This window comes from Salmo trutta, unplaced genomic scaffold (genome assembly GCF_901001165.1).
Source record: "Salmo trutta unplaced genomic scaffold, fSalTru1.1, whole genome shotgun sequence".
In the NCBI taxonomy this organism is placed as follows: domain Eukaryota; kingdom Metazoa; phylum Chordata; class Actinopteri; order Salmoniformes; family Salmonidae; genus Salmo; species Salmo trutta.
In genome coordinates, this window is record NW_021822362.1 from 376533 (window position 1) to 385276 (window position 8744).

An 8744-nucleotide genomic window follows, 5' to 3' on the forward strand; every position below is an offset into this window, starting at 1 on the left:
CTACAGTAGCATGGGAGAGTAACCTACAGTAGCATGGGAGAGTAACCTATAGTAGCATGGGAGAGTAACCTTTAGTAGCATGGGAGAGTAACCTATAGTAGCATGGGAGAGTAACCTATAGTAGCATGGGAGAGTAACCTATAGTAGCATGGGAGGGTAACCTACAGTAGCATGAGAGAGTAACCTACAGTAGCATGGGAGAGTAACCTACAGTAGCATGGGAGAGTAACCTACAGTAGCATGGGAGAGTAACCTATAGTCGCATGGGAGAGTAACCTATAGTAGCATGGGAGAGTAACCTATAGTAGCATGGGAGAGTAACCTATAGTAGCATGGGAGAGTAACCTACAGTAGCATGGGAGAGTAACCTACAGTAGCATGGGAGAGTAACCTACAGTAGCATGGGAGAGTAACCTACAGTAGCATGAGAGAGTAACCTACAGTAGCATGGGAGAGTAACCTACAGTAGCATGGGAGAGTAACCTACTGTAGCATGGGAGAGTAACCTACAGTAGCATGAGAGAGTAACCTACAGTAGCATGGGAGAGTAACATGCAGTAGCATGGGAGAGTAACCTACGGTAGCATGGGAGAGTAATCTACAGTAGCATGGGGGAGTAACCTACTGTAGCATGGGAGAGTAACCTACAGTAGCATGTGAGAGTAACCTACGGTAGCATGGGAGAGTAACCTATAGTAGCATGGGAGAGTAACCTACAGTAGCATGGGAGAGTAACCTATAGTAGCATGGGAGAGTAACCTATAGTAGCATGGGAGAGTAACCTATAGTAGCATGGGAGAGTAACCTACTGTAGCATTGGAGAGTAACCTACAGTAGCATGGGAGAGTAACCTATAGTAGCATGGGAGAGTAACCTATAGTAGCATGGGAGAGTAACCTACTGTAGCATGGGAGAGTAACCTACTGTAGCATGGGAGAGTAACCTACAGTAGCATGGGAGAGTAACCTATAGTAGCATGGGAGAGTAACCTACTGTAGCATGGGAGAGTAACCTACAGTAGCATGGGAGAGTAACCTATAGTAGCATGGGAGAGTAACCTATAGTAGCATGGGAGAGTAACCTACAGTAGCATGGGAGAGTTACCTACTGTAGCATGGGAGAGTAACATGCAGTAGCATGGGAGAGTAACCTACGGTAGCATGGGAGAGTAACCTACTGTAGCATGGGAGAGTAACCTACAGTAGCATGGGAGAGTAACCTATAGTAGCATGGGAGAGTAATCTACAGTAGCATGGGAGAGTAACCTACAGTAGCATGGGAGAGTTACCTACTGTAGCATGGGAGAGTAACATGCAGTAGCATGGGAGAGTAACCTACGGTAGCATGGGAGAGTAACCTACAGTAGCTGAACAGTCAACTCAGCCATATGGGAGAAAAACCTACAGTAGCTGAACCGTCAACTCAGCGATATGGGAGAATAATCTACAGTAGCTGAACAGTCAACTCAGCCACATGGAGAATAACCTACAGTAGCTGAACAGTCAACTCAGCCGTATGGAGAATAACCTACAGTAGCTGAACAGTCAACTCAGCCATATGGAGAATAACCTACAGTAGCATGTAGCTGAACAGTCAACTCAGCCATATGGAGAATAACCTACAGTAGCTGAACAGTCAACTCAGCCATATGGAGAATAACCTACAGTAGCTGAACAGTCAACTCAGCCATATGGAGAATAACCTACAGTAGCATGTAGCTGAACAGTCAACTCAGCCATATGGAGAATAACCTACAGTAGCTGAACAGTCAACTCAGCCATATGGGAGAATAACCTACAGTAGCTGAGCAGTCAACTCAGCCCTATGGAGAGTAACCTACAGTAGCTGAACAGTCAACTCAGCCATATGGGAGAATAACCTACAGTAGCATGTAGCTGAACAGTCAACTCAGCCATATGGGAGAATAACCTACAGTAGCATGTAGCTGAACAGTCAACTCAGACATATGGAGAATAACCTACAGTAGCTGAACAGTCAACTCAGCCCTATGGAGAATAACCTACAGTAGCTGATCAGTCAACTCAGCCATATGGAGAATAACCTACAGTAGCTGAACAGTCAACTCAGCCGTATGGAGAATAACCTACAGTAGCTGAACAGTCAACTCAGCCCTATGGAGAATAACCTACAGTAGCTGAACAGTCAACTCAGCCATATGGAGAATAACCTACAGTAGCTGAACAGTCAACTCAGCCATATGGAGAATAACCTACAGTAGCTGAACAGTCAACTCAGCCATATGGAGAATAACCTACAGTAGCTGAACAGTCAACTCAGCCATATGGAGAATAACCTACAGTAGCTGAGCAGTGAACTCAGGATTCATTTCCTTTGAATTTGAGTCCTTAGCGGTGAATTACTACGACAATAAAGATAACAGTCCTTCTGTTATCAGTTCATTGTATTGTTATTGCATATGTTTTGTTATTTTATTATAATGTATAATACATTTGTATTGCTATATATTGTATGTACTTGACAAGGTAAATAGAATGAGCAGAAAATAGTTTACGATTGATAGTACTTATCATAATCCTTTTTAGCAGTTGAGAGCACCGAGGATGAATCTTATTTCTCACAGATCCATTTGTATTTATAGGAACAGTCATAGTCCCACCATTCTCCTTTGTCTGATGTCCAGGAGTAGAAATACACACAGTTCTCAGCTCCTCCACCATTAGGCTCTCCACTGTACCAATACCTGTAGGAGAAACAACACATAGAATCAGGCTGTCCACTGTTCCAATACCTGTAGGAGAAACAATACATAGAATCAGACTGTCCACTGTTCCAATACCTGTAGAACAAACAACACATAGAATAAGACTGTCCACTGTTCCAATACCTGTAGGAGAAACAACACATAGAATCAGGCTGTCCACTGTTCCAATATCTGTAGGAGAAACAACACATAGAATCAGGCTGTCCACTGTTCCAATACCTGTAGAACAAACAACACATAGAATAAGACTGTCCACTGTTCCAATACCTGTAGGAGAAACAACACATAGAATCAGGCTGTCCACTGTTCCAATACCTGTATAAGAATCAACACATAGAATCAGACTGTCCACTGTTCCAATACCTGTAGAAGAAACAACACATAGAATCAGGCTGTCCACTGTTCCAATACCTGTAGGAGAAATAACACATAGAATCAGGCTGTCCACTGTTCCAATACCTGTAGGAGAAACAACACATAGAATCAGACTGTCCACTGTTCCAATACCTGTAGAAGAAACAACACATAGAATCAGGCTGTCCACTGTTCCAATACCTGTAGGAGAAATAACACATAGAATCAGGCTGTCCACTGTTCCAATACCTGTAGGAGAAACAACACATAGAATCAGGCTGTCCACTGTTCCAATACCTGTAGGAGAAACAACACATAGAATCAGGCTGTCCACTGTTCCAATACTTGTAGGAGAAACAACACATATAATCAGGCTGTCCACTGTTCCAATACCTGTATGAGAAACAACACATAGAATCAGGCTGTCCACTGTTCCAATACCTGTAGAAGAAACAACACATAGAATCAGGCTGTCCACTGTTCCAATACCTGTAGGAGAAACAACACATATAATCAGGCTGTCCACTGATGCAATACCTGTAGAAGAAACAACACATAGAATCAGGCTGTCCACTGTTCCAATACCTGTAGGAGAAACAACACATAGAATCAGGCTGTCCACTGTTCAAATACATGTAGAAGAAACAACACATAGAATCAGGCTGTCCACTGTTCCAATACCTGTAGGAGAAACAACACATATAATCAGGCTGTCCAGTGTTCCAATACCTGTAGAAGAAACAACACATAGAATCAGGCTGTCCACTGTTCCAATACCTGTAGGAGAAACAAAACATAGAATCAGGCTGTCCACTCTGAACCTACTACTCCAGACAGTGATGTCATAGTGACACATAATTCATGAATGTCTTACTTTGTGGTCAGTGGTGTGTCGTCCACCCATTTCCAGGTCCCCTCAGTAACAGAGTCAGTCAGACCAATCCAGGCATAGCTCTTTCGTCCACATAACCAATTGACTAATGTCTGTCATTGTGGAAGAGATTCAACATTGTTAATACATAGCCATTACTATGTGTCTCTCTCTCTCTGTCTCTAACTCTCAATTCATTTAATTTCAATTTAAGAGCTTTATTGGGAAACATATATTAAAATTGCCAAAGCAAGTGAACTAGATAATTAACAAAGGTGAAATTAACAATACAAATGAACAGTAAACATTATACTTAGAAAACTTCCAATACAATAAAGACATTTCAAATGTCATATAATTTGCACATAGTTAAAGTACAAAAGGGAAAATAAATAAACATAAACATTGTTTTTGTTCTTCACTGATTGCCCTTTTCTTGTGGCAACAGGTCACAAATCTTGCTGCTGTGATGACACACTGGAATTTCACCCAGTAGATTTGGGAGGTTACCAAAATTGGGTTTGTTTTCAAATTCTTTGTGGGTCTGTGTAATCTGAGGGAAATATGTGTCTCTAATAGGTTCATACATTGGGCAGGAAGTTAGGAAGTGCAGCTCAGTTTCCACCTCATTTTGTGGGCAGTTTACACATAGCCTGTCTTCTCTTGAGAGCCAGGTCTGCCTACGTCGGCCTGTCTCAATAGCAAGGCTATGCTTTCCTTGAGTTTGGGTCAGTCAGTGGTCAGGTATTCTGCCACTGTGTACTCTCTGTTTAGGGCCAAATAACATTCTAGTTTGCTCAGTTTGTTTGTTCATTCTTTCCAATGTGCCAAGTAATTATCATTTTGTTTTCTGATGATTTGGTTGGGTGTAATTGTGTTGCTGTCCTGGGGCTCTGCGGGGTCTGTTTGTGTTTGTAAACAGAGCCCCAGGACCAGCATGTTTAGGGGACTCTTCTCCAGGTTCATCTCTCTGTAGGTGATGGCTTTGTTATGGAAGGTTTGGGAATCGCTTCCTTTTAGGTGATTGTAGAATTCAATGACTCTTTTCTGGATTTTTTCTGCTCTGCATGCATTATTTGGTGTTTTACGTTGTACACAGAGGATATTTTTTTAAAGAATGATGTATGCAGAGTCTCAATTTGATGTTTGTCCCATTTTGTGAATTCTTGGTTGATGAGCGGACACCAGACCTCACAACCATAAAGGGCAATGGTTTCTATAACTGATTAAAAAAAATCCTGATCCTAATTGGTATGTCAATTTTATGTTCCTTTTGATGGCATAGAAGGCCCTTCTTGCCTTGTCTCTCAGATCGTTCACAGCTTTGTGGAAGTTACCTGTGGCGCTGATGTTTAGACCGAGGTATGTATAGTTTCTTGTGTGCTCTAGGGCAACGGTGTCTCGATGGAATTTGTATTCATGGTCTTACTGAGATTTATTGTCAGGGCCCAGGTCTGACAGAATCTGTGCAGAAGATCTAGGTGCTGCTGTAGGCCCTCCTTGGTTGGGGACAGAAGCACCAGATCATCAGCAAACAGTAGACATTTGACTTCAGATTCTAGTACGGTGAGGACCGGGGCTGCGGACTGCTCTAGTGCCCTCGTCAATTCGTTGATATATATGTTGAAGAGGGTGGGGCTTAAGCTGCATCCCTGTCTCTCTCTTTGTTTCTATCTCTCACACACCTGTTTCTCTTGGCTGTTGATGACCACCAGGTCTGCTCCTCTATTTCTGCAGTCCTGTCTGCTCTCCTCCCAGGATTTGGACTCAGTAGAGACGTAGTAACAACTGCTACCAAGCTTCTTCCATCCTTGAAGACACACTGTAAGTTGAACATTTCTTGCTTTAGTCACTTTAATACAACATTGAATTAAGTATCAATCAAACACTCAAGGAAGACACTAACTAATGGATGGTTTGGAAGCATCATTTTTCATTTAATATAAGTTAAATTCCTGTCTGTAAGTGACATGTGAACTGATACAGAGACTGTCAAACGAAACAGTAATGAGACTATTTGACTCACCTTTCTCAACTGAAGATTGTTTCAGATGTTCTATCTCTTTCTGTAGCTGGCCTCTCTCTCTGGTCAGGGTGTTGTATCTGGTCTGTTGCTGGTCTCTCTCTTTGGTCAGGGTGTTGTATCTGATCTGTAGCTGGTCTCTCTCTCTGGTCAGGGTGTTGTATCTGATCTGTTGCTGGTCTCTCTCTCTGGTCAGGGTGTTGTATCTGATCTGTTGCTGGTCTCTCTCTCTGGTCAGCGTGTTGTTGCTAGTCTGTAGCTGGTCTCTCTCTGCAGTCAGGTTGCTGTCGCTGGTCTGTAACTGGTCTCTCTCATTGGTCAGGCTGTTATAATTGGTCAGTTGGTTTCTCTCTGAAATAATGAGATCATTGAACAAGGTAACGTTGAAAAGGTAACAATTTTTGGAATTGGAATTTGTCTTACTTTCTGAATGGAATTGACTGGAATGTAAATGTAATTGAACCCTGGTCGTTACACCACTGATAATGAAGAATGTTTGAGTGAGAACATATCAACTCACGGTAGAGTAACAGGCCTATGATCCCAGCCAGTAGGAGAACACACAGCAGCCCCAGACACACTGCAGCAGCTCCAGAGTATCTCTTCCACCACTGACAAAACACTGAAACACAAATTTTTACCATAAGAATTTACTCTTTATCTGCGTTATATTGGCGTCTGCTTTTGTGTCCATTCGCTCTTTGAATCAGTGAGGGAAATACACACGGAACAGAACACCAGACCTGAGTTCCAGAACCTCACATTTTATACTGCTTGACTTCCAGAACCTCTTGCAGAATATCGCTTCATAAACAACAGGTGTATGCTAATGCTGATTTACGGATCCTTTTCCAACAATGCAGAATTAAAGATACAACATTTAAAATAGTGATACAAGGAATAAATACACAGTGAATAAACAAAGAAGAATAACAAGTCAAAATAACATGGTTACAGTGCATTTGGAAAGTATTTCAGACCTCTTGACTTTTTCTACATTTTGTTACGCCTTATTCTAAAATGGATTCAATTGATTTTTTGTTCCCTCATCCATGAAATTGTCTTCATCAATCTACACACAGAGCCTTTTTGGTACAATGTTCACTGGTATTCGAGCAGCAGCCCAACTCTTATGCTAGCGAACGGGTCAAGATTTCCTTCCTGACTGGCTGCCTCCGTGTAGCTCGGCCGGGCCCGTCTCTCTCCAAAGGAGAGGCAGCGGCAAATCAGCACTAGAACCTGCCTGTTCTGTGGCCAGGTTGGTCACTTTGTCTCCACTTGTTCCCTGCGTCCAGCAAAAGTGGTGCTCAGCAGTAGTGGGGGATATACTGTTGAGCCAAATCGCCTGCCCATCTCCCCCCCAGACCCCTGCTTGACGGCGCCCTCGCGTGGCAGAGCCAGGCTTTTCCTCTGCCTGCTCTCACTGACTCAGGCGCCGACGAGAGTTTCCTGGACCCTGGTGTCGTTACCCAGTTGGGCTTGGTACACTGTTCCACTCGATTCACACCTTGATGCCAACGTTCACAACGGACAGCTCCTCAGCCGTGTCTGGGAGAGGACCGTCCCTGTCATCCTGCATCTCTCTGGAAACTGCCAGGAAAGGATCAGTTTCCACATAATTGACTGTCCTCACTCTCCCCTGGTTCTTGGCCATCCATGGTTAAAGCTGCACAACCCTCAGATCGACTGGACCGCCGGAAGGGCAACCACTTGGAGTTAATTTTGTCACTCAAATTGTCTATATTCTGCCCTTGCCCATGCCTTGTCTTTGCCCCAGTTCATTCCAGAACCTCCGGACCTGTCATCAGTTCCTCCAGTGTGTCACAATCTAGCTCCTGTGTTCAGCTAGCACCACGCCCTGTCTCTGCCGCCTCATCGGCCGTATGATTGCACCATTGACCTCCAGCCTGGAGCTCCTCTCCCCTGTAGCCGGTTATATAACCTTTCTCGCCCCAAGCAGGAGGCCATGGAGAAGAACATCTAGGATTCCCTGGTTACAGGACATGTCAGGCCTTCTTCCCCTCACGTGGGTGCTGGTGTTTCTTTGTAAATAAGAATGATGGGTCACAGAGGCCTTGCATTGACTTCCGTGGGCTGAATAATATCACAGTGAAGAACAAGTATCCTTTGCCACTCATCAGTTCTGCTTTTGCCCCGCCCTCCATGGTGCCACTGTGTTCACCAAACTGGACCTCCGGAATGCCTACCACCTTGCCCGCTTCAGAGAGGGGGACGAGTGGAAAAATGTGTTTAAAACACAACTTGGCCACTTTGAGTGTTTGATCATGTCTTTTGGTCTTACTAACGCCCCTGCTGGATTCCAGAACCTGGTAAATGACGTGTTGAGGGATGTGATTGGACGCTTCATTTTTGTCTATTTCGATGACATTTAGATTTTTTCTTAGGACCCTGAGGCTCACCAGCAACACTTTAGCCAAGTTCTCCAACGGCTGTGGGAGAATAAGCTTGTTGTCAAAGCTAAGAAATGTGAGTTCCATGCTTCCTCTATGTCTTTCCGGGGTTATATTATTAGACTCCGCCAAGACATGGCAGTCAGAGTTGCCTGCGCCCTCTAACCTGAAGCAGCTACAGTATTTCCTGGGGTTTGCCAATTTTTACAGACGTTTCATCCGCAACTAGATGAGACAGAGGCAGCGTTCCTTGAACTCAATCACCACTTCACCTTCACTCCAGTCCTCACTCAGCCAGACCCAGATCTATAGTTCATCATGGAGGAGGACGCCTCCAACACC

General features: G+C 43.9%; 1 long non-coding RNA gene across 1 annotated transcript; it reads right to left on the reverse strand.

Annotated features, from left to right (window-relative positions):
- Positions 1 to 4052: 4052 nt before the first annotated feature.
- Positions 4053 to 6019, reverse strand: LOC115181977 (uncharacterized). Its single transcript, XR_003873589.1, has 3 exons — positions 5995 to 6019; positions 5654 to 5790; positions 4053 to 4081 (listed from the first exon to the last, which is right to left on the reverse strand). It is a non-coding gene; the product is annotated as an uncharacterized LOC115181977 (long non-coding RNA).
- Between the last annotated feature and the right edge of the window lie 2725 nt (positions 6020 to 8744).